Source organism: Anser brachyrhynchus (assembly GCF_964034855.1).
Source record: "Anser brachyrhynchus genome assembly, chromosome: 2".
Taxonomy (NCBI): Eukaryota; Metazoa; Chordata; class Aves; order Anseriformes; family Anatidae; genus Anser; species Anser brachyrhynchus.
Window position 1 is genome coordinate 79,767,650 of NC_137695.1, and position 27,458 is coordinate 79,795,107.

The 27,458-nt window shown below is 38.4% G+C and overlaps 1 long non-coding RNA gene across 1 annotated transcript; it reads right to left on the reverse strand.

Annotated features, from left to right (window-relative positions):
- LOC308189347 lies at window positions 1-4,393 on the reverse strand. Its single transcript, XR_013946312.1, has 3 exons — window positions 4,323-4,393; window positions 3,603-3,653; window positions 1-663 (listed from the first exon to the last, which is right to left on the reverse strand). It is a non-coding gene; the product is annotated as an uncharacterized lncRNA (long non-coding RNA).
- Between the last annotated feature and the right edge of the window lie 23,065 nt (window positions 4,394-27,458).

The following is a 27,458-nucleotide window of genomic DNA, read 5'->3' on the forward strand; positions in this document are numbered from 1 at the left end:
GTGAGGCTTTTATTTCAAGATACGGGGCTCTGTATTTCTGGTGTCGCAAGGTCCAGATTGCTTCCTGTTCTGTTCATTGCCAAATAAACCTAATAAGCATATCCATGAAAACAAAGCCAAAACAAATACTCAGAACAAACAGATTGTTTGCCATGCAGAAATCTCCACCCCTCTTTCACACCATGAGGGTTCTAGCGTTGCCTTCCTTCCCACTTCTCACCATCTTGGGAGTGGATTTAATAATAGGTACTTCATCCCTTCACTGAAACTCCAGGCAATGTAAGTGTAAAGAAAAGGTGGAAACATTTCCTCAGGATTTTGTTAAATTAGTGGCTTTTTTTTTACTTCAGTAGTTGACGTATGTAGGTGTTGTGAATACATGAGTGGAGTGGGAAGGATGATTCCTATTGTCCTCAGCAACAAACGCACCATTAAAGAGCTGCCTTGTTTGCTCAGCCCTTAATCCATGATAGAAGCAGTTCTGAGATAAATGTGTAGGCCAAACAGCTCAGCTTCTGGAATAACAGAATGATAAGGGCATGTTTGCAGCTCTCTCTGATGTCCCTGACTCATACTGTTTGCTTAGTATTTACATTATTCTTCCTTGCTCCACTGGAATACTGGAAAGTTTCATTCTAGATTCAGAAGAACTGTTATGACACCCTGGTGGAGAAATAAAAGCTGGAGTTTAGTTTTCTGTTTGTTTGACTATCTATAACATAAATGGTATAAGCTTTTCTTTTACCCTTGGCAATCACCATATGAGGCAGGGAATTGTGTTCTTACTTGACATCTTCCATAGAGCAAGTTTTATTAGGTCATCACGTAGGTCAAGATAATACATATATTGTCAGTGTGACTGTTTTTTTTCTCTGCTGTAGAGCTTAAGGAAAAAAATCGGTATAGTGCTGTTTACATAGAGGACTTCTCTAGCATTCGTAAGGGCTTTAAAGTAAGGACACGCTGATTTTCAGCAGTGTAACTGTAGCATGTGTAAACGTTTTCAAGCTAGCTCTAACCTTGTTAACATGAGTTAACAGCACCTTGTATGCAACTCTGCCAGCAACCTTGTGCAGAAGTCTGTGATGCTAGGATTTAACACGTGAATTTGCTGCGTAAACTAACCACCCACACATAGTTCTGGGCATGTCTATTTTTGCCCTCAACACCACCTTTTTGTTGCAGTGAAGATACTCTCTGCATGGGGATGGGTACAGAGTGTGCAATAAGGTGCCCAGGCATCTTCATCAGATTTTTTTCTAACTACTGAGTTCCATGCAACAATTGCAGATAGTGTTTTTACAGCTTTTGCAGGCTTGTGATTTGTGAAGAAGTCTCACAAGGTTACAGAAGATATGTGGGGAAACGTTTGATTGGAGAAAACAGGATGTCCATGTCTCCATAGTATGTTCAAACTATGATTACCCAGCTCCTTTCTCTCTTAAGAGAGGAGACTGATTTTGCTTAAATGCATTTGCTTTTTAAAGAGGTGATGCATAAATTAGGAGTTGGTTCTATTTTAATGGTTCATGTTGCTTTATAAAAAATACCAAAAAATAAAAAGAAAAAAAATCACAAGTTTATAAAACTATTGTATCTTTGTATTTGCTGTATGGCTGATCTTGGTCATCCTCGTTTCCACCGACTGGGGAATGCGTTGCAACAACTGTTGCTTTCTCTGGCTTTGCCAGAATTTTTCTCTCTGTAATTCTTTGCCTTTCAGTGAATGCGAAGTGTTTTTTTTTTTCAAAGTGAGAAGGAATTAGAGGAAAGACTCTTCTTGGGAAATTGTTGTTGGTTTTGAATCCTTTATATAAGACAACAGAAATCTTGATACACTTTGAATGAACAATGTGTGACGCAAACACTAAAACTCTTTTCCGTGCTCTTGTATCACATTACTGCAATGATCTTTACTTTAGTCTCAAAAATAAAAAACAAACAAAACACAAACAATAGGGAACAATAGGTTAAAAATTGACTCTGAACTGCCATTTTCTGACTGTACCTGCTTGAGTTATCTCATGCAACAGTTGAAGGCTCTTAAAAATACTAAGTTGTCTACTACTCCTCATCTTTTGCTAGCATAGAAGAGTTAAGTGGATAAGGAGGTGCTTTTTGGTATCAGTGATCCCGTCATCACCAGAACAATAGGCAAAATACTGTAATTTGTTGTGCTTATTGAGACTTGTCTATTTGAGGAAAGCCTTGTTTTTAGTATAATCCTTCATTGGTATCTCTTCCCATTCTGCCTGCCACTTTTGATTATTAGCAAACCAATATCACAGCATGCCTTTTCAGTGTACTATTAAATTTCTAGTTGAGTGATGCTGCTTTGGCCCAACCCTACGCAGGAAATACACAAAATCTGGGTGAAAAGGGAGGCCTTGGAGAACATGTTGAAGAATTTCTCTCTGATGTTCTCTATTCATATGGGTCAGCATCACTCTCCTACACAGCCAGGTAACTCACAGAAAGGGCGGCATGTTGCTCTCCTGTTATCAGGAATACTAATGCCCTCAGTAGGTCATGTACAAATATACCAGCTCGTCATTTGACCACTCCCTACACAGCTTTGGAGGGCAAGCCATGACCTGCCCTCATATTTTTCACCTCTGTTCTCATAAATATACTGCTTTTATCAGCTTTTTTTTTTTTTTTTTCCTGTATCCTTTTCAGTTTGCCAGTAACTCCTTGAGAACAAGCAGCCAAGAATGAAAGTGGGAGGCCTATTCACTCTTGGCAGAGCCATCTAGAAAGACATCCCCTCAGCTTAAGGACCCTGGGCTTCATTTTTGTATCTCTTGGTCTGTTATGATGATGCATTGCATCACCAATGTAAGCCTGATTTGTTTTTAAACATTGCTTCTATTGCCTGACTTGATCTACAAGTATGCTTTCCATAAGTAAAGTTAACTGGCATTTTACACAGTTTTTAAGTGCCTCTGACTGTCCTAATCTGTTCTGTCAGCATTTTGTCTGTCATGGGTAGAAGCACAGCTTCTCCAGGCGCAGAAAAATTCTACTTCTCTAGCATCCTATTAATTAGCTTTGCACATCATTAATAAAAATAATGGTGACTACTGTCGCTGCAGACTACTCTTGCACTTTACAGTATTTAAGTGTCTTGTCAGTTGGCCTCAGTTTCTTCATCTTTTAGCCAGATTACTGTTCACATGTACCGTTTTTGCTATAGAAAAACAGCATTTTAATCCAAACTTACTTGAATTATCTTTCAAGCTACTGTTTTAAACCTAAGTGTTTGAATTTTTTAGATTGTTGATAATGCTTTTGCTGTTCCTTTAACTAATTTCAACATCAAGGAATCCTGCCAGCGGATTGTTTTGTGAATGCTTTCCTTGAAATTAATGAGTTCTATCAAATTATATCTCAGTATGTTCAGCTCACTGGTTGGTTCAAAGATTAGAGTTTGACTATAGAATAACTTTTCTTTGTATATATTCTATCTACTTTTCTGTAACACCTTCCTCAGCCCACCATGGAAGAGGTACTATTCAAAGTAAACAGAAGAATGTAGGGCTGTATTAGAAAATTAAAGAATTAGGAAAAAAGACATGTAATAATGAATCTACTGCACTTACGGTTGATCCTTCGCAATTTTCCTTCCAGCATGACACTACAAATGTCAGGTGCTTTATCAATATAAAGAAAAAGATTACATTTGAGGTACATTTGAATGATCAAAATTGAGCATTACCCTCATCTAAATCAGCAGAAACTCTCTGAAGTACTATTCTGCTTCATTTTAATAATTCAGCCAGCAGTACCACTGCACAACCATTCCAGCACATGCATAACTCATTGCTGTTGGTGTACCCTAACTACTATATGCAAAACACTTAATATATAATGTCTACATACAAAAAACTGTTCTCTGTGATCATTTCTTCAGAGACAGTTTCCATCGGCAGTTGAAAAATGTCTTATCTGTGTACAATTTGATGAATACTGCACAGAAACTGTGTAGGTGAGTCTTTGGGATGCTCTGCCTGGGCTGTTAATCATCACATTTAAGCATACAAATTGGACTAGGCACAGCAGGCTGCTTGAGGGAGCTTCTAGTCCTATCCAAAATTTCCAGCTGAGAGCTCCTGTAACAATTGGTCAGACATTTGATTATGAAGGTTCAGTCTGTGACCTAGTTCAGCGTCAGTCCATTGCCACAAATCTCATCTAGAGAGTCACAGGACCACCCAGGGAACTAAGGAGTGAGTTATACTGGGTCTGCATACACTCCTAACTCTGATACTCAGCTGTGCTGCAAGTATAAAGAACAAACCTGATCTTCATGCTTTCCATACCCTTTTAATTGAAGTACAATAGTTGTTTCCATAACATTTTAAAATTAAAAGCAAAGGGTGCCTCTACTCTGTGATCACAGAAATATGATTGAAATACACCTGTGCTAGCTAATGTGTAAATAGTAGATGTGTTGCACCTCGTAGGGCTAATTAGTGAAATACTACCCTGCTGCCTGAAGAAGCTTTGCAGCCACTTCTAACCCTTATGTGGTAATTGCCAAACTGCTGCTGGAATTTATTTTTGAAGTCTATAGAGCTTGATAACAATTATAAAACCCTACTTCAAATGTTAGACTCTTAAATACCAAACTTTTCCAGAGATACAAATAAATACTACAGTTGTGGACAGACCCCGAAGACCTCCAAGTCATTGTTAATGGTCATACTGTCAAGTCAACAGTGTTACTAGTTTTTGTTCATTTGTTTTGCCTGGTTTTCTTTTTGGAAGGGGGACTTCTGTGCCTTGGAGAGTTAATGCCATTATTTAACATTTTAAAATGCAACTTTTATTCTCAGAGCATCCTTTAAATCCTTTCTTCAGAAAAATATGCTGAGGAGGAGAAGGAAAGGCATGCAATTTTACAGAGCATTTGAACATAGGAGCCAACTATCATTTTTGACAGACAGGTTCACTACTCTGGGAAAAAAAGAAAAAAAATAAGTTAATGGAGAATGAGTACTAAACAACTGAAGGGTAGCAAAAGGAGGAACTCAAGAAGTTGAAAATGAGTTGCTAGGCCTTTTAACTTCAGGTCAGTGATCATAATCCAGGCTAGCTCAGTATTGATAAGGAAGTAATTACTCTTTGTCACCTCTGAAGGGTCTGGGGTGATACGAATTAAAGATCTGTGCTGAAACCTAATGAAAAGCTGCACATGTCACAGAAAAACAAATGCAATCAATTTAAACAAAAAGCTGAGAATAACTATTAAAATGTGCAAAATTGATTTTATGGAGAAAAAATAACAAATCTGATACATGTCCTAGACGTGTCAGGACCCCAGGTGTTTTACTTGCTGTCTGTAATAATGGATTCTGTAGATCAAATGTTTTAGCCTTTTTTTTGTTTGTTTTCCCTTCTTTCCCCTCCTACATTTCTTTGACACAGACCCCTAACCAAGAAGGACTTAGTTTAAAAACTCTAGAATGTCACAGGGATGAAAAATCAACGTCATGAGCACTGGTTTCACTGAGTGTAGTTACTTGCCAGCTTAGAACTGCCCCTTTGAATTAACCCTTCTAATAACTAACACTAACATAGATCCACTGAAGTATGACTGCTGAATATGCCCTCTCTGCTTCCCACTTTTATGTTTCTTCCCCCTAGTCTTCACAGACTTTCTTCCAGTAGATGTTCTCCCACTAGGCTCTGTGACTAACAACACAGGGTCTGGAGGGGATTTATACATCCTTTGTACTTTACTAAAATATTTCTTCTCCCACCTTGCTTTAATGGCAAGATTGAGAAAAATATGATAGCAAGATAAGCCAGAGTCACAGAAGCCAATGAAACATAAAACAGTCAACTGTATTTTGCAATTGGTAGTTTAGACCAGTCAGTATTTAATTATATTTTTTATAAAGCAGAATCTTGTGGGGCAGAAGGAAGGGAGGAAAACTGATGCTTTTGGTATTCCATTATGTATTACATGATTATACCTTTACATCAAATGGAGAAAGAATTGCAATGAAAAGCCACTTCCTTATAATTTGTCAGGGTAGTAATAGCACTGTCATAATGCACAAAGCTATTAGAAGACTTCAAGGCTGGGTTCGCTCACTTCTATTTCAATATAGATCAGATTTCTTCTTTGTCAAGGAAAGAAAGTTGTCACTACCTGCCTAAAATCTGAAGGTAAACTACCATCCTGATTCTACAATATAGGTTTGTGTTGCAAGTTGAAGACATTTTTTATGATGCAAGAGACAAACTTAAGGTAATCCTCCTGTGACAACTTGCCCTTGAGTTTATTTTCTGTTCACTAATCTTGCTAACCAGTATCCCCTATACTATAGTTAAAGACCATATGTTTTGGCAGAGCATGAGCCTGAGAGTTTTCTTTAGATAATTTGCAGCAGTACCAGCAACTCAATATGGCTGAATCATGAGCCACTGAAATCACTGAGCCAGAGAATCACTGAGCTGATTGAATGAAATCACTGAGCTAGAAAACTCAACATCTTGCCTCTCATGATCTTGTTGGAAAGGTGTTTTTGTTGTTGTTTATTTTGTTTTTAAATACATTGGAGTTAACAGGTTTGTTTTTTTTGTTTGTTTGTTTTTTATCTTCAGTATGAAGCATTGAAACTGCAACTCTTGCAGTTCAAACAGTCCAATTTGAGGGGTACCATGTCAATCTTCTAAGGCACAGATACCATTGAGTCAAGCATTAACATGAATCCCAAACAAGTGGCATTGAATGTATAGCACTAAGACACTTGGATGAGTGTCTGATTAAGGGAAAAATGTAGCTAAGTAAACCATAATTTGGCAAGGACCAACCAAGGATTCCTTACCACTTATATTACATTGCTGTGGTGTTTCACCTGAGACAAAAGGAAGCAGTTGTTTTCTTGAGGCTGCAGAATTTTGTAGTCTTGCATTAAGATCAGTAAATTGTTAGGATGTACTTGATTTCAGTTGCCTCTTCTAAAGAATACCTTCTATCCAGAAGAAAAACTAATATAAAAATAACTCACTAGGCAGAAGAAAAATTAGGAGAAAGGGAAAAGATAGGGAAAAATGATTTTCTAAGCACAGCTTCCCAGGAAGAACAGAAAAGGCTGAAAACACCATTAGATTTAGTGGTGGGGCAGGATTAGAAGCTGTGGAGAGCTTCCCATCAGCTCTGTTGTACTGTGGGCATGTTTGAGCAATGACTCATTAAAAGCTGGTTCCTTCTGATAAGGAATTTCTTTCCCCTCACTCACAGAGCTATTATTTGCCCTTGCAAAAGATGTCACCAACACACCAATATTTACAATGGATTCTAGTACCCCAAGCTTCAGTCCCCTTAATTAAATATAATTGCCTAGAGCCCTCATTTAAGTCACCTGAGGAGAGGAATCTAACTGAAAATACTTGCATGTATATACAGGAAATGTACACCCACCTGTTTCAGAGTCTTAGTTTGTGTATAGGTTCCTTAGTGAAAATAGTCCTACAGACACTTTTTCTCCAGGCAGATCCCCTCCCTTCCCTTTGCAATCACATTAAGTACACGGTGTAACCTAGCACAAATGGATCTGGGACTGCTTAGATGCTCATGGACCACATGGAGATCACAGTGGGTCACCTGGTCAACTTTATGCCAGATTGGAGCATTTCAGAAGAAAAGTGTGCTCTTTCCAGAACACGAAATACAAAGCAGACCCTGGTTAATCAGCCACACACAGATAACCAGCAAACAATACCCACCCACCCCCCACCCACCCCCAATGTCACTACTTCATCAGAAATCATCATTTGATAAAACAAAACATTTTGGAGGAACTGCAAAATCTTACAGAGTATGAAGAGAAAGGATGGAAAGGAGCAACACATCCCAGTCTATCAGACTACAATGCAAGCCAACATGCTTACCTGACTCCCCAGCAACCTGCCTAGCAAACAATAGAGGCACCTGCAAGTCAACAACCTCCTTCAGCTCAGCTTGTATACTGACTTAACACTTTTCAAGAGTTGTAGCTGTGGGCTAGGTCACTGAGTCTTTACTCTCAAGCTGAACAGTTTTCCAAACCAAACCCTGCAACAAAATCACCTCTGCCCATTCAGTTCTGTATTCATCAGAGTCAGCATACTATTGAACACTCTAGTTCAAAAGAAAGTAGTTTACTAGTTCCAGGTAGGAACAGATGGAAAATACAACAAAGATCTGCATTTAAAAAGAAAACAGAGTTTAAAATTAAACATTTTCCTCAGATGCATGTGAGTTCAGCATGAATACTCTTTTCCTTCTCAAATTACTGCATACTACGTTTATCATCAGGCTACCATATGAAGGATGCCCCTGTAGTGGAAAATTACAGCAGTGGCATAATTTGCTTCTGATTAACTACTTACTGTATTTAGTAAAATGAATGCAAGAACATGACCTGAGTCTCCAGTAAACCAACTAGGAGCAATCTACCTCTATCAAGACTAATAAAAACTCCAGCTATTTCTTGTGCTCTTCTCCCCAGTTCACTCTCTACTTTATAATTAATCAATTTCTTGCTGGCTTGTATCTGTAAATTAGAAGCAGTGCACTAAACAGAAGAGCTAAAGAAAAGAATAATCATTCATAATCTGGTCACAGCTACATTCAAATTAAAAAACAATCATGCAGATTAGCTCCTCAAGTGACACACAGAGATTAATTGTTAGGTTTGTAACAGTACAAAACCATATATTTACAAGGAAAATTCAGCAGCAGCTTAAAACAGATGCAAGTTTCAATTTTCATCCTTAGTGTTGTGTTTGGTTTTAAAATGGCAAGCTTTTTCTGGTGGTGTTGCCATTTTGTACTTTACTTAGCAAAAGAGAAAAGGACATTCTGAAGCTGTTTTTAAGGGAACAATGTATCTATTTTTTTCCACCTGGTTTTCTTGGGGAGTAGATCTGGGAGCACAGAACCAGTGACTCGAATCTCCCAGTGTCAGTCCAGGTAATATTAAGAAGCACAATTGTTTTTACTCTATCTGCTGTCTGAGTGCATAGATGCCTGCAAAATGACAAAGAATTGCCTCTCATCATTCTGAACACAAATGAAGATGAAAGGTTTCTTTGTGCAGTTTTAAAAGAAAAAAATAACCTGAAGGATCAGATACCAATTGATCATTTGCCAATTGACATTCATTTTCATTGCCAATAGCATCCATCAGCAGGCAAATAGGGAAGAAGTGTAGTAATTTTTATTCTCATATGTGTTTTTATATATGGACTGTGATTGCTCTGATGCTGTATAAAATGAAATAAATTTATATTTTAAATTTATTCCCAGTGAATATCTGGCAGATTGTCTATATATCAATCTTATTTAGTTAATTTTGACCTACCCCAATGGTTCTTAGCTAACTTCTGAGTGTTTGTCTTACTCTCTTTCACTTTTCTTGTCACATTTCAAACATCATGGTACATATTCTGATCTTGGTACTCGACCTCCCAAATGTATTAGTGATAACAGGAGTTGCATCGAGTTCTCAGTGCTGCAAAACCAAAGATGAACAATTTCTGTGAGGCTTGCTTGCCTCTTAAGGTAATGACATAAGTACCATCAGTATTCTGTTAAGTGCAGTTACTAATAACCTTTTTTTTAACATTTGTTCTTTCTCCCTGTGCTAATGATTTATATGTTCATAGTATTAGGATCCATCTGTGAGCTTCTTCCCCTGTGCGTTTTCCATACCACTGCCTATCAGTGTTGTAGCAGTGCATGCAGGAATCTGTTCTCAAGTGAATTATGCCTCTCCCTTATTCACAGCTTTATTACTTCCTATCTTAACTACTGTTATTAAGTCCCTTCCCATTACATTGAAAAAGGTCTGCCTTTTGAATTTGAGTGATGGGGGAATGCTCTAGCCTAGCAATTCCCTCACTCCACATAAATTGTCCCCATCAAGCCTCAATCACTGTAACTTCCGTCTCTTTCTTCCATTTTTAGTATTTCCCTCACAGTTTTGAAATGTCTATGAGGACTTGTCTCACCCTCACTTTGCTTCTGAAATGCCACCCACTAAATCCCCATGGCACTCCACAGCTCAGATAAAAGTGTTAAGAGCCAGAAAGAGGGATATTGACTTAAGATGTCAGCAAGGATTCCCTTCAAAAGCTGCCCTTTAATTTGCAGCAGAATGACAGATGTGAGTGGTGTCCGTGGCTAGAATTTGGGAATTTAACCATGTGGATTAAAACTGAATTGACAAGCTATTTCCTCCCAAGATACCTTCTTCGGACAGTGATTGTCTTAGTGGATAACTATGTCCTCTTTCCCATCTTTGCTGCTCATGGTATTCAGTCCTGTTCCTTTCTAAATGTTATCTGTAGCAAAGTAAACTGCACAAGCACTGGATAATGTTTAAACAGAAACAACAACAACAACAAAAAAACACATCATGTTTCTGTTGAGCAGTATCATCTCCTGTCCTTCTTATGGATGCAAATTACATCTGCCTGAGTTGTGCAATGCCTTCCATGTTAACAACTGTTCTATTGCCCCTTCCCTTGCCAGTAGGGCTTTCCAAACTCACCTTTGTCTATGTGAAGGAGACAGTGGTTTCTGCCACTGTTCACAGCAGCTGTATTCGGCAATGATTTCTCATTTACAAGGCTGTTTCTGGCAGTGGAAGGCTTCTGGAATGAATGTTCCTTCGTAATGAAAGTGTAGCAGCACAGCACATGAAAATACCACTTCAACATCCCAAACAGAGAAATTGCAAGGGACCTATTTCTTGAGATCAAAGCCAACACATATGTTGGTTTTCACAAAATCCAAGACTGGCCTGATGCCAATACTGATTCTTCTGTAAGAACAGAGTCCTCCTGTCTCAGTGAGCATTTAATTTGGATGCTAATATCATGTTTGTTTTCTTTAAAAAATAAAGCTATCCCTCACCAATACTTGTTGTGATGGTTTAGAGGAGATTGATGCACTTAACCTAAGTAGGCTGAGCCTCTTTAATACCTTGTGAGCTGTTCTTTTGAACTCCTTAGTGACCTACAGCATGTTTTTTGATTAGCACGATGCTTTTATGCATGCCTGTATTTCATTCCCTTTCTGCCACACGCCTGTGTTGGTATCTACAAGAACATTGAGAAACACTTGAAACAAATGAATTTAACAAGATACATTCAACACTGCTTGAGCTTTCTTATGACTTCTTGAGCTTCAGTTTATTCTTAAGCCATAAAAATCTATGTTCTTCTATTTCATTACATTTAAAATTATAAAAAAGATGCGGTTTAAAAACATATAGTAAATGCCAACCTGATAGATCCGCAAAAAGTTGTCCTAGTGTTCATTATGTCTATTGAGAAAAGTTTCCTGTATAGCACTGTTAAAAATATGCCACCGTATTATTATTATTATTATTATTATTATTATTATTATTATTTTGCTTAGTGTCTCCCCTCTGAAGAGCTACAACATTACTTTATTAATATTTTGATAGGAAAATTTAATCATCTGAGTGACTGTATTTATACTACTAGTACTCAAGGTTTCTGTTAGCTAGAAGGTCGTTCTGACCATTCATAGATATTGTGGCCCAAATTCACATCAGCACAGTGCATCACATGTAGCATTGCCTGCGCAATGTGTTGATCCATATGTAAACAGGTCCTGAAAAAAATGAGGGCCTTATGAAACCAATGAATCCATTGTGAACACTTTTGTTGATCTGATTACACTCTAAATTGGTTCTTAAAATATTAACAAGGTTGACTATTTTGGCTCTAGGTTTTTGTTCTTGTTTCCATGGTATGAATTTCTATTCTGACTGTTGAGCATCACTCCTGTCTTGGGATTTTCTTTGTAGTCTGGGGACAAAGAATCACTGTTTATGAATAATACTGTAATATACATATTTCTGAGTCACTTTTGCTTGTGCATCTGTTTGCTGTAAATGGAGACAAAAACAGAATTATAAATGCAGCCTATTAGTACCCAACAATTTTCTTATTCATGGCTAATGCTCATAGTAGTGAGCTGGGAGTAGCATGCCTGAAACCCAGGCACTTGTTTGCTCACTTCCCCCAGTGTCTGCTACTCAGGCTGTCACCAAGCAGATGAAGATGCGTCAGCCTTTCTTCCTGGCAACAAGCTGATCCTTGATCTTCCTGAGTTGCCATCCTCTGACCCTCCACTTTCTTGTTAGGTTTTATATCTTTTCATGTGGGTGTTTCACTTCTGAATCCTTGAGTTCCTAACTTGTTATTAATTCAGCACACTCACTCCTGTACTCTGTGTTCTTTCCTTCTTTCTCATCTTGCCTGATGTAGTAGTACCCTCTGGGCCCTCTCACTTACAAACTAACAGGCATAGCCATAGCTCAACAACATTTTTTTTCCATTAAGGCAGGATCAAGGTCACAAGATTGGGTCTCAAATAATGTATGTTTGGATATAGGCTGACAAATAATTGTGTAGACATTTCCAGTGAAGAAGGTAAAATCACAGTAAAGAAGAGTAGAAATGAGAGTCAGGAGGTATTGTATGGGTATTTGGCAGAGCTTAGTATCCCTTGTGGAAATGTATACTTTGCTTTAAAACTATAAATGAATATATCTGAACTGCATAGCAGAACGTAGAATTTTCAGCATCGTAGTCTGTGACTTTTAACTGTTTTATTTACCTGGCACACTGCAGTACTACATGCTTTATGTACTTAGTAGAAAAGTTAAAACTGAAAACTTGAAGAAAAACATTTAGAAGACAGCATTTGAAAACTTCAAAATTTCCAGTTATGGAAAGAGTTATCTCTAATGAAGTCTATTGGACAAGTGTTAAGTGCTATCACTAGTGTATTGTTTCTGATGTAAGATGATAATGTACAATCCGTGGTTTTTCATATACATTTGATGCAACTTTGCTCATATGATGTGAACTTTATTTAATTCGAAGAAAGTGACAGAAAAATTCCAATTTAATATAGTTTTCATTCTCATTGTAATATGTGAAGTTTTTCTTTCAAAAACTGCAACAAAAATACACATGGACTTCCAAGGCACTCTTTTTAGAGTAACTTTTAAAAGCAAAGTACTAAAGAAACCAAAGCTTTAAAAGGCCTTTTCTGTATATCAGAAAGATAAACTCAATACTTTCTTCCAAACTGCAGGCCATTTGCATGAATTCAGATGTTTTTTCTTGCTTCAAGTACTGTAAAAATGCCTGATAATTAAAATGAACAGATGACTGAGGAGATGGGGAACTGTTAGGAGTCTCAGTAAGCTCTTAAACTCAATAAATTGTGAAAAAAGCCACCATAATAACATATAATCTAATAAGAAATTTATTTCCCAGACAAGTTCACATAGAAGCACTGCTGCAAAACACTGAATAATAGACAACAGAAAGTACGTTTATGTAGGAATGCATAATAATGTTCTGCAAAACACCAGAGCTATCAAGTATTTTATACGCTGCTCTGCACAAGCTAATAAATCTTAAATAGTGTGCACAGATACTGTGTCATTATAGACAAAAATATTGTAATATCCATATTACTCATTCACCAGTTGCAGCTGGTTATACATCAAAATCTACATCTTGATTTGTATCAAATTGCATATATAGACAATGTGGGCTCGGTTTTATTTTTATGGAGGTAGATGGCAAATCTTCCTGTAACTTCAAGGATAAATATTATCTTTTAAAAAGAGTATGACAGTGCTAAATAGCATAGTATTTAGTAGGGTTTTCTAAAACTGAGAAATCTGCTGAGTGGACTGCCAAGTTCAAGAAGAGTTTAGACAATGCTCTTAGACATGTAGGTTAATTTTTACGTAGTCCTGTGTGGACCCATGAGTTGGACTCAATCCTTGTGTGCCCCTTCTAACTTGGCATATTCTATGATTCTATCATTCTAAGGTCCTGAAGCCTACCAAAAGTATTTTACATGTATAGTGTGTTTGGAATTACAGTATGTTACATGCTCTTTGCATGTATGTAGTAACTCATCCTCATAACACCATTTACAAGAGAACACCTTAAATAACCCCACAAATGTGAGAAGACAACTGAAAAACAGGCTCTTACTTTACAGTGTCATACCAAACCATTGTGGGACTGAAAGTAGTAATTTAACTTCCACCTGTTCTTCCAAGAACACCGTTACAACCTCCCTAGGATGATCAAATTGAGTGTTTTGTTTGTTTGTTCATTTGTTTATTTCTTTTTAAATAACATGCAAGTTTGTGTCTAGAAGACTCACCATGGCCAAAGAGCATTCACACATGCAGGTACACCAACTACCATCATGTAATTTCATGCTTTTGGATGCCCCATGGTGTGCTTTTGTTTTTAGAGAAGAATTTCTGTAAGTGATGCTCAACATAATTTAGACTGCTCTTATTTCACACTACTTAAAAAGAAATGTTTTGGAAAGCAGGTATTATCTTTTCTGATCCTCTTATTAGAGCTGCTCAAGCAGTAACGACAGAAGACTGTGGATCACTTACCTAGTATGACTGCTTTTATTTATTTATTTGTAATGCATCATTTGACTGGTTCTTTATATCTGTAGTCTTCTTGGGGTTTCTATTCATTGATCATTCAGCTGAGCTCAAGCTCTTCAACAACTAATGACATTTCTGCAAATATTTCAGGGAATACATCTCTCCTTCCACCATTACAAACAAAATCAAAGTGCTACATTCAAAGAAGCTTAATTTTTCCAAGGAAAAGAAACTAAAGCTGATATTCCTCGAGCTTTACCTGTAATTACAGTTTTGTTCAAAGGAGAGAACAGGTTGCCTAGGGAGGTGATGGAGTCACCGTTCCTGGTGGTGTTTAAGGAAAGGTTGGACCTGGTGCTTAGGGACATGGTTTAGTGGGTGATGGTGGTAGGGGGAAGGTTGGACCAGATGATCTTGGAGGTCTTTACCAACCTTAATGATTCTATGAATGTACATGACTTGAAAAATTGCAGATTTTTTTAGTGCAAGGAACTTTCTGGGCTTCTCTTTCAGAAATACAGTCTTAAAAATAGTGATCAGGACTGTCTCACACACCAGGAAGAAGCATATCATTGCAAATTTATATTGCCTTTTCTAGAAAATGCTTTTGAAGCCTGAAGTATGGTTCCAGCGAACTTTTCACTCAATCACATGTAATATTTGGAGGAAGCAAGAAAAAGAGAATGGTCTTATACAACTAGAGTAATATGAAAGGCATGTATATCAACTTGTTTAGCAAAATGAAAAGTGGTTGACAATGTTACAATACAAATTATGTGATGAAATTGAAAAGAGAGTGGGAAGCTTTTTTTAAAAAATATTTTTATGTAATGGGCTTTTCTCTTCCACATGAAGTAGTCGATATATTTCTTTATTACCGGGAAACATCTAACAGTTTGTTCCTATTTACTTTAAATACTTCTCACTGCAAGGAATTGCAAGGGGTTTCCAAAAGCAGCCTAGCAGTCATTGCTATGGGATTCCTCTGTCTAGCAGCTCTGCCTCCTAGAGCTCCCACAGGGAATCAGGTCTATTCTGGTTTTAATTTAAAACACTGACTTTTGTGATATAGTGGGTTTTAAACTCTCATCTTCAGAAACAAACAAACAAAATAACTAATTTCTTTTTGAAAACAAACTGTTTGGTGCTAATATGTAAAGACCTGATCCTTATAGCTTTAGGACTAAACATTTTTGCAGAAAGAGGAATGAAAAAGGACATTATATAAACATCAAGAAATAAGACACAGAGAATTGACTGTATCAACATGTTTTAGAGGTGAACAAACAAGGGAACATATTATCACATTGGAAACAGATTTAAAATGATGCTTAAATATGCTGTTGCTACTCTCCATGCAAGTAGTCAATAATTCCTTTCTGGTAAGATTCAAGATTACAATGGAGATATGTGTTATTCATTTTCTCATATAGTATTTGTATGCAATTCAGTAAACCACTTTTCCTGAGAATTTGTTCTGTCTGTCTAGACAAAAGATTTATTTTAACTACAACTGTTAAAGTCAGAGTGGGTGGAGTGATAAATGAAGCATTACCTTGCTTACATTCTCAAATTGTACTTTAATTTTGTAGAATTTTCCAAAGGAGCCTGGCTTCAGATTGTGCTTTTTGAGGCATTTACTGAAAATTATTTATTTTGCTTTGTTTCAGAGTAGACATTCCAAATTTCATGCAGTCTAAATTTATGCTTTCTGAAAATTGCAGCTCAAATGTTCTCAGGCAACAGCTCTAGAGTTTGTTTCATATGTTAAATTAAGCTGAGACCACACCCTTAGTATGGATAGCACAGATTGGTCTGCTTTTTTCTGTCTCAGACTATTTAACTGGGCACTAATAAGAAAACTTATTCTAATAATCCCACCCATGTGTCTGTCATTGGGCCCCTTTGGGGTGCAGAGAGGAACCCAAGAAGATGGAGGACTCTTCTTTCTTCTCTTCTTTCTCTGTGGTACATTTGACTGCAGGACTCTGAGTCAGGCAATGGCACTGATCCCAGAGGTCCAAAAGGGGAAGGACGAAGAGGACTTGGTGAACAGGCATCTCCAGTGGCGCCAAAAACCGTGCTTGGCACCAGGCACAACAGCAGCAAGTCATTCACAAACTTGCTGTGCTCCAAATCCAATCTTAATAGACAGTGAGGACTTACTCTATGTTATGTATCTATTATTAAATTACATTGCCACAATGTAAATGTAAAATGATCCTTTTTACAAAAAAAAAAAAGCTTAAATTTCAAGAACAATATTTAATTGCGGAGCTCAAATTGCAGATGAAGTGCAGTGGTAGAGAAAGCTTTAAAAACATCAGTGAAAAATGGATAAGTTTATTTCTTCTTTGTGTTTTCCTGCTCAATAGTCGTGTTACTTTCTGCACTCAAGGCTTTGTTGTGCAGGCCAAGTAAGAACACAGATATTTATTGTAGCAATTGCAGAGTGTTTACCTGCTGTAGAAAAATGTAGACCATTTCAGATGGATGCAGTAAAGGAAAAAGTTCTCAAGATGGCCAGCAATTAGACTGGATTCAGGTTAATTTATTATTATTATTATTATTATTATTATTATTATTATTATTATTATTATTATTATTAACATGAGTCCAAACTGGGACTGAAAACTCATGAATTAAGAAATATAGAGGATTATAGCATTAACAGTGTTTCAACAAATTAAAGTAAAGTAGCTTTAGTATGTAGTTTTGAGTCCACCGCATATTTCCTTTCATCTTTATGCAATCCTGTCAAAATCCTAAGCTTCATCTTAAGGCTTGTCCAGTGCTCATTTAATGGAAAGAGATCAGCTCTGTCATTCATGTTAATAGTTCCTTCATAGTACATAACTTTGAATGTCCATGAACCCAACACAGGTTAAGTAGGGGTATGGCATCAAATATTGAATTCTGAAAAAGCAACATTTGAAAGAGTGCAGAATAAATTAAAAACAACTTGGGCTCAATAATTATTGAAGGATTCACAATGGAAAAAAATGTGAGGTAATTAAAATGTCTTTTTTTTTCATGAAGCTACAGTTCAAGATGCCTTCCAGCAAAATAAAAGGGCAACCTAAATCAATATGGTTAAGAAGAGAGATAATGAGTAAACTGAAAAAAACCACCACCCCCTCCCAAATTTCCTAGTCCTTTAAATAATATATAGGAATATGTCTTCAAAGCTGATTAAAAGGACTAGTGCTTGACAGAAAACACTAAACATTTTCACAAGAATTATGTGTTGTTCTATTGCGTTCTATTGCGTGTTGTAATATTGTCCATACAGAATGAATGGGGAAAGAAGGCAAGGGGAGAGGAGGGTTATTTCTGTACAAGGATATGTGGTCACCTCTGACCCTCCCCACCGACACTACAAAGTGGTTTGGTACAAGCTGGAAATTACACAGTTGTGCTGACAACGTGCTCTGCCTGAGCTCAGCTTCAAAACCAGGAGCGTTAGCTTGAGCGCAGCATAAGGCTCATGTAGGTGTTCGTGCAGTTTCCAGCACAGAGGTAGTTCAGGCTGTCGGAAGCACGTATGGAGCAAGCTCTGCATAAGCCATTTGTCTTAACTGAACAAGGTCAGGCAGAAAGATCCTTGATTCTGGTCTTTAAACTAATGAACCAAGAGCCTGTGTCTTCAGAGGAATATCCCTCCAAATCTTTTCCTCCTATGAGACTATTTATCTGCTTTCTGTTCAGAAATGCTTGACTTCAGGTGTTGTCACATGCTGGATGATTTCACCGAATGTATTTTGCAGCCCAATACTTGGAATTCTATCCGTGACTGCACATCATGGGCATCTCTTCATGTGTTCCAGCTGAACTACCTTTTCATCAGTTTTCACCTATGGAAGCCCATAAAAATTTATCTTCTACAAGAGAAACAATGTGTTTCCCTAGAGTTTGCTCGTGTACAAGATGACAAGTGGGAATAAGCAGCAACACCTTTCTGAACTTGATAAAACAGATGAAACAAATGTTCCCTAGTACTTAAGAAGTACTGTTTCCAGGGCAGAGGCAGAGGTGCATTTGAGAACATGCACAGCTCCAGGAAAAGAATAAGCAAGAACATCAGGAGGAAGAAAATCAAGAAAAATTAAACAGCCTGGCCATAGTGGAAGATGCATTAAAAAAATCAAGCCTCTGGTAGCCAAGTTAACAATGCAGCTGAGCCCTGTTCTGTGCTATGAATGCTCATCAAAGCCTGGTTAGCTGGTATTTCTGAAGCCTTTCCTAGTCACTTAAGTACCTGGGGTTGCTGTCCTCCAATGGCGTCTGGAGTTAGCATGTCAGTAGGACTGGCACAGCCATTTTGTTTAATATTAAAAAGCATGCCAGTTGCATTCCTAACAGGAAAATGAGCAGACAACATTACTACAGCTTCCAGCAGTCTTGGGACCAGGAGATAAGTGAGGCTCCTGCGGGATCTGTGTTCTGCTGCATCACTGAAAAGCTGGTAAAACTCACCCACGCTGCTCTTTGTCTTAATGAAGTTGCAGCTTCTGGATCTGTTCTGGCCACTGAAGTTGATGGAAAGACTTCTGGCTCAAATCCTGAGCTTGCAAGTCCATGTCATTAAGGATTCAGAGGAGCTGTTTGTGCTATGTATATCATAGAATCATAGAATCATAGAATATCCTGAGTTGGAAGGGACCCATAAGGATCATCAAGTCCAACTCCTGGCACAGCACAGGTCTGCCCAAAAGTTTAGACCATGTGACTAAGTGCACAGTCCAATCGCTTCTTAAATTCAGACAGGCTTGGTGCACTGACTACTTCCCTGGGGAGCCTGTTCCAGTGTGCGACCACCCTCTTGGTGAAGAACCTCTTCCTGATGTCTAGCCTAAACTTCCCATGCCTCAGCTTAACACCATTCCCACGGGTCCTGTCACTGGTGATTACAGAGAATAGGTCACCTGCCTCTCCACTCCCCCTCACGAGGAAGTTGTAGACTGCGATGAGGTCTCCCCTCAGCCTCCTCTTCTCCAGGCTGAACAGGCCCAGTGACCTCAGCCGCTCCTCATATGTCTTCCCCTCTAGGCCCTTCACCATCTTCGTCACCCTCCTCTGGACACTCTCCAACAGTTTAGTGTCCTTTTTGTAATGTGGTGCCCAGAACTGCACACAGTGCGCTGGTGCAGTCTCACCTGGAGCAGAGCGGCACAATCACTTCCCTCGACCGACTAGCGATGCCGTGCTTGATGCACCCCAGGATACGGTTGGCCCTCCTGGCTGCCAGGGCACACTGCTGGCTCATATTCAGCTTGCTGCCAACCACAACCCCCAGATCCCTCTCTGCGGGGCTGCTCTCCAGTGTCTCATCGCCCAGTCTGTACGTATAGCCAGGGTTGCCCCATCCCAGGTGCAGGACCCGGCACTTGCCTTTGTTAAACTTCATGTGGTTGGTGATCACCCAGCTCTCCAGTCTGTCCAGATCTTTCTGCAAGGCCTTTCCACCCTCATCCGAGTCCACAACTCCTCCAAGTTTGGTGTCGTCGGCAAATTTGCTCAGAACACCTTCTAGTCCTACATCCAAATCATTTATAAAAACATTGAAGAGGACTGGCCCTAAAATGGAGCCTTGAGGGACCCCACTAGTGACCATCCGCCAGCCAGATGTGGCCCCATTTACCACAACCCTTTGAGCCCTGCCCGTCAGCCAATTGCTCACCCATCGTATGATGTTTTTGTTTAGCTGTATGCTGGACATTTTGTCCAGTAGGATCCTATGGGAAACCATGTCAAAAGCCTTGCTGAAGTCCAAAAAGATCACATCAGCTGGTTTCCCTTGATCGACTAGATGGGTGATCTTATCATAAAAAGAAATCAAATTTGTTAGGCAGGACCTACCCCTCATGAACCCATGCTGGCTGGGACCAATGACTGTATTGTCCCCCAGGTGCGCTTCAATAACTTCAAGGATCATCCTCTCCATAATTTTACCAGGCACTGACGTGAGACTGACAGGCCTGTAATTGCTAGGGTCTTCTTTCTTACCCTTCTTGAAAATTGGCACAACATTTGCCAACTTTCAGTCCAATGGGACCTCTCCAGATTCCCAAGATTGTTGAAAAATAATTGAGAGAGGTCCCGAGATTCCACATTCTCACCTTGTTAAATGGTTCTGTTTTCTCATGCAATTAATTATATCAGACGTAATAAAATCTGTAGGTTACATAAGAAAAATCCCAGAAGATAAGTCTGGGATAAGTTGGGATAAGACAATGCTTGGTACAAACTGTTAATGATTCACACTGTGGAACACACCACCAAGTTTTATATTGTATCTGATTGCTGAAAAAGCTGAATTAATTATTTTCATTTTAATACAGTACTATACAAAGGAATATTTAATTCATTCACAAACCCATGCAATGAGGTTTTCAAAAAATCTTTGCTTAATTAAATTCCATTAAGAGAACAACAGTTAAAATTTATTGCAAAAGACAGAAAGCTGCAGTATATTACAGAGCAAATTGGTCCTTCACAGCATTTTATAGTCATGACAGTTTGTTTCAGTATTCATAGCTAGTTACTTGCAGTAACAGCATCTCACGCCGTGATAGTCTGTCTTATCTATGGTTTCCTTTCCAAATTTCCTTTGAGAAAAGTCATAACCTGGTTGTCCTTCTGTTATATAATATCTGTAGGCCTCTTGTGAAAGATGAACGTTGTAGAAGATAGATTATGTGTTTTTATCAATATCAGGTCTGATTTTTTTCTCTACTATCGATTTGAATGGGATGGTTTTTGTCTAAAATAGCAATCGCCTCAACACACAGAATATGCTTTTGTCTTAGAAGGAATTTGTAAATTTCTTATTTTAATGAGAAAATCTGCTCTGGAAACATGTCTTTTTCTCTGAAAGACGGACTACTTGGAGTAATCCCAACATCTCTGCAGAACAGAAACAATGGAAAATTGTCCTCAATCATTTGTTTTATTTCAGTTTTAGATCCATAATTTTAGAACATATCTACACAGAAAAATTGGGTTGTATGTTCTTCACCTGTAAAATGGCATTTAACGCTCAGTACAGAAAGTCGTATTTAAAAACATATTAGCTATTTTGTATTCTGTTTCCAGATTGTGATAGCTGATGTGACACATTGCAGCTGTCTATGATACGTCAAATCTGACGTAAGCCTGTGCTAGTGAAAAGCTAGTAACATCCAAGCTGGTATTGTTTTGTAAAAACATGTTTAAGGAAATCTAATAAGGACAAGAGGCAGTTCTGTGGGAATATATACACTAATCCCCTTTATGAAATGCCAGGTCTCCACTTATTCTTATATCCATGGATTTAGCTAGTTCATTTTTGAATTCGCCAGTGCTGCCTCCACAGCACCATAGGGCAGGAAGATTGAGAGGCTCACTACCTACTGTGCAATCCAGTGCCGCCTTCGAGGTTTTCAGAACCAATTCCCTGCTAGTTTCTCTGTGTGACCCTAGTTCCAGCATTGTGGGATTTGTTATTCTGCATTCAGTTTACACACTGCCTTCATGATTTTTGTAAACCTCAGTCAATCATACTCACCCTCCACTTTCTCCTCTTCAAACTTCAAAGCATCCATCCTTGCAAGACAGCTGCTCCATCCCTGTGATCATTTTTATCTCACTTCTCAGTGCTTTCTCTAGCTCCATTTCATCCTTTCTGAAATGCAGAGACCAGAACTGTGCAAAGCATCCAAACCGTGGGTATAAAATGCTTTGACACCATAGCAAAATGGTGCCCAATGTCTAGCTTTCAGGGTCTATTGATGCCAAATATTTTCCTGTTTTTTTGGGTGACTGACATGCAATGAGCCGATGGTTTCAGACAACTGTCAAGAATAATGCAAAGCTCTTCTTGCTCAGCTGCAACTGCCAGTTGTGAATTCTTTAGTCTGAATGATTACTCCCTAGACACATATCCTTACATTTGTCTACAATGAAGTGATTCTGGTATAGATTCTTGCCATCTGTTTCCTGCTGAACTCAGTAGGGAAAAACTCTTCTGTCTCAATGGACTTAAAGTTGAATTTTTAAAATTTAGCATGCCAGTGAGTATGTTTAGCTGGGGAAAACATTTGAAACAGCTTATCCACCAGTGCAATTAGTTCAGAGAAAAATGTTTTCCAGGCCCATATAAGAAAAAGTCTTGTAACACCCTTGGACAAATCTCAGTAGAAACACATAGCTTTACACGAAACTTATCTTTCAGTCAATGCATTTATGTGCAGAAAAGATGAGTTCATATCTAATGAAAAAAATTCATTACTGCTACAGGTTTTTTTTAATTTAATTTTTAAATGTCTGTCCAGATCTTGAATACATATAAGGTATAATATATTTATTATTGGAAAAAAATAGATAAATAAAATTGTGCTTAAAATACAGTCTCTGTCAGATGCTCTGAGTACTTAGTGTTTTCATCATCTAGTGATCTTTCTTTCAAGTGGGAGTAGTTCAGTTAAAAACTTCAGGAATTAACCTTGAAAAAGACTGAGAAGTTTTCACATCAACTTCCATTATGTTCATGCCCTGATTGCACTTTAAAAACTGAAGCAAAAGGTTGCCAATATAGAGGGCAGTTTTACAGGAGCTCTAAATGGTGTGTGAGGCTCCTCTGCACAGGAGACGTGTGCCAGGAGCTATGTGCACCCTTACAGTGGGTTATTCTGAATACTGCTGATGGAAGAACTTTCTCCCAGGTCCGCCAGGGCTCATAAATGTGCAAATCCTGTGCAGGTATTCTCAAGCTGATTGTGAATGAGCTGCCCTGAGCACTGCAATATGACTGTATTACTCAGTGACTGTCTTTCCTGATTTTGTCAAATTTAATGATAGTGGCTGCTAAAACAGCTGGAGGTTACTGCAGAAAGCTTTCAGGATGTACCAAGAGACTCTAAGTCAAACGCCACCAAACTGACTACGGGAGAATACGAACTAGACCCAAACACAGCTACATTTTCTGGTTGCAGACTGCTTGTTCCTAATGTATGAAAAAGTGCCTGTTTAAAATAGACTAACTTTGATCCGTCTTTAATCTCAATATTCAAATAACTCTAATATTCTGAATTTGCCTAATGTAACATTTTGAAAGGACTTCAGTAACAGAAACTGATTATACTAAAACCAGACTTTAATGCTCTGAAAATGGCACAGTGTATTGGCATTTCAAGCTGATTTCTGACTAGAAGAAGTACAGAGCATCATTTCTTGTTCTTTCTTGAAAGAATGAAGTAAAAAACCAAAATCACTTTTTGTCTTTTTGTTCTTTCTGTTAAATTGACATTAAAGGAATAAGCATTTGCTGAAGGCATCCCTTCAGCCCCTGATGCTTCATCTCCAGCCTCCTTTCATGCTCTTAGAGTTGCTCCTCTGTTAGAATTTCCAGCACACAAAATACTGCTAAATCATCTTCAGTGTGGTACCTCTGTAATAAAGACCTGAATCACAACAAAGTCTTTCAAAGAAACTACACCAGAGATTGTGAGATCCCTACGGTGCAGCAATTCACACACAACTATTTTTAAAGACACTCCATCCTGTCGTGTAATTACACAGAATGTAATAGTTCAAATTATTACACTCTGTGTTTGTCAAGGAATGCCACTGCAATCAGCAGAACTTGGCATTTCAACCAATACAGGGAAATCAAGATGTAGCTTAAAGTGTAAAAAAACCTACAATTGAAAATAACGGATTTTTTGTCACTCATCAGTGTTTTACAACATCAGGATCTATCTAGTTGCTTTGTGAGATAGAAACCACTTATTTGTTAAAATCATAATTAGTTTTTGTTTGTTTTGTTTTTTTTTCTTTAATGCATCGCTTATATCATTATTAAGAAGGAACAACTACCTCCGATGAATTCATGCATATATTTTTGTGTATATATTTGTATGTATTCCTTGAATATCACCATTAGTACTTGTTCATAAGAACATGTATGTGGGTGCAGCCAGGCTGCTGTCCCTGAGGCGAGGCGCCGCCACCTTGGCTGCTGGGCCCAGCCGTGCCTGGCACAGGGCAGCCCTGGCATGGCCCCGTGCTGCAGCAATAACGCAGCCATGGGCACCTGCACCCACAGGTACCACCACCCGATATGGTGGGTGAGCGGCTCCGTTTGCTTCAAGGGACTTGCTGAGATAAGACTTCAGGGAGCAGAGCCATTTGTTTTATGTCCCTGTGATTGGAGGACTCGAGGCAAGACGTTCAGGACTGCCAGGCAGGAAGGGCTGAATAGTGCAGCATGGTGTCAGCAGAGGAGTCCTCTCTTGTCATGCCATGCTCCTCTCAAGTAATGTCGTACAGGCCCAAAGCCATAGTAAACAGGAGATTGCACAGCCAGGCACAAGGTTTAAATAGGCTTTTGGAGGGGCAGGTGATACTCTCTGCTCGGTCCCTTCTCCCAGCTCCATTAAGCAGGATGGGAAGATAAATATGGTTGTGGAAGTGATGTAGTTAAAGTTGCTGCTGGCACTGCAGCAAGAACTGCTGGCCTCAAATTAACACACCTGAGGAACAGAGGCTTCAATGTGAGGTATGTGGGCCCATTATATCTCTCATCAATACTTGCCCTTGGTCAACATTCGAATGCAGTAAACATTTCAAACGTTATCCTCTGTGTTGGTTAACTGACTTATATGATGCATTTGTGATGATAAATTCACAGCGTGTTGCTTTTGCACCGACTCTATGCCTCCAAGCTAACCTCAAAAGAACAACCGTGCTCCCTTCTGGCAGCAGGGATGTTGTAAATGTGATTGAGCTCCCTGCCCCAGGTCTATAAAGAGGTTCTATGAACCAACACAACTGTTCAACAGTGACAGCCCTGAACTTGTGCCAAGCCTCAGTGCTAGAGCATACTATGAAGCTGTCCAAAGAGGACAGTCTTATCATGGGCATTATTTATTTATCATTATTTGTGTGCATTTGTTTTTGTTTGTTTTTTGCTTGTTCTTATTTTTTTCTACATAGAAAAACTGTCATCTTAGATTTCTTGCTTGCTTTCACATGCTTGCTTTCAAATTATTTTCTTGCCTAGTAAAAAAGAAAAAAGGAAAAAAGAAAAAAAAAAAAAGAGCCACTGAGCAGTCCTACTTCTTGTGTGTTTTGGAAGTAAAGGCAGAAGAATGTACAAAGCCAGATCAACTAGCTGTGTATTTGCATTTTGCTTGAACACTCACACGCTTTGTTGGCAGCAGGGGTGTGTGTGTGGGTAGTACTTTAAAATTGCTATTGACAACATGATACAGACATGATCCAGCTGGGAGAATGACTCAGAAGGTGTCATCCTCATTTCCTGATGCTGAAAGTACATCTGCCCTAGGATAATCCCCCCCCCACCCCCCCCTACTAATTTGTTATATTAAGTTCAGTCTTTAGGTAGAATGGATTGGCTCAAAGAGGCAAGCTGAATGCCCTTCCTTTGTCTGGGAGAGCTGGACTTCCAGACCTCACATTTACCTCTTCAGAGATGCTGATAGGCAAGCAACTCCTCTTTCTAAATAGTGCAGGAGGCACTTGTTTCTCTTTCAGGAATTGCCACATCCTCTATCTTGTATGCAAAGTTTTAAGGGTCTGGACTTGTATGGCTATGGAGAACATGGTGGTCCCATGCATGAGCAATATCTCATGTTTTATAAGATAACTGACTGTCTGAGCATCCCACAACATCTGACTGTAACATCACTGTTAAAATCTTTTGTCACAATCCCAAAAATGGCTGTGATGGCAAAAACTGTAGTTTTATTAACTCTGAGGTTCAGGGAGACTTCCAGACTGCAAAGGCACCTTTCAATCTAATTTTTGTAGTAGGTACAAAGCAATGCTATAGGCAAAGCCTTCCTTCTCTTATGTTCCTGTACCCTTGATATGTCCAGTTCAAACACGGAAGTGCACATAGAAGGGAGGTGAACAAAAAGAAGAATGACAGCTTTGTTAGCTCAGTGCACAGAATAAGAAATATCTGTATAATATACTAATACAAATATTCAAATACAATATTCCATTACAAATAATACAAATATTGTTGAGTTTGTTCAAGAAACAGTTGGTTTAGGCCATGTGTGTAACATAAGTGATGATATTCGCTTCATAAAGCCCATGTAGTCAAAACAGGGAGGACTGGTAAATTTCAGAGGGAAGTGAAAATTGAATCATTTGCTTAAGAAATTGGTCTAGGGAGGAACTCTGAGTTCATCTCTCAAAAGCCCCAGCCTTGCCCTTGCAATGCAAGAAAATTAAAGCTCTACTCTTGCTGTTTGGTGTAATGAAGGGCCTTGGACTCATTTTGTATGTGAACTGTAGGCAAATCTAACAGTCATTTAAAATTTTGATATATTCACCTTGTAAACATTTGCAACTTTATGTTTGTACTTATTTATTCGGAAGCTTGAGATTTGCATTGGATTACTCTCTTGTGTGTATCCTGAAGATCAAGGAGAGCATAAGTTATTTTGCATTTCAAATAAAGAGAAAACACTAATCTCTAGAGGAGGAAAAAGGCATTTTTATATTTCAAGAACAAAAAGAATGAAGCAAAGCCACGCAGAAAATAGAAAATACTAAAGCACTGAATTACTATCAGGAAACCCTGCATTCTTATATCATCAAATTATTCCTCTTTTGTTTCATCTATCACAATGTAAACTTTATGAAAAGAACAAATGGTTTTTAAAATTCATATTTATTTAAAATGAATTAATCTGTGATCTTTAGGCAAGGAGTTTCATTTCTTTTGTTACCTTTTGATAATGTCTAATTTACCTTGATTCACTGATAAAAATGAAATGTAGTGTAGTCAAGGAAGAAAGGAAATAAGAGAATGGTGGGAACATGCACAAACTGAACAATGCCATCTTCATTATACTGTTGCTTTTAACATTTCAGTTGTCTTTTGGTTTGCATTAGGAATTCCGTTGGCTTCATGTGGTTAATTCCTCTATGCTAGCCTCACTCATGTTGTGATTTAAATCAAAAAGCTAA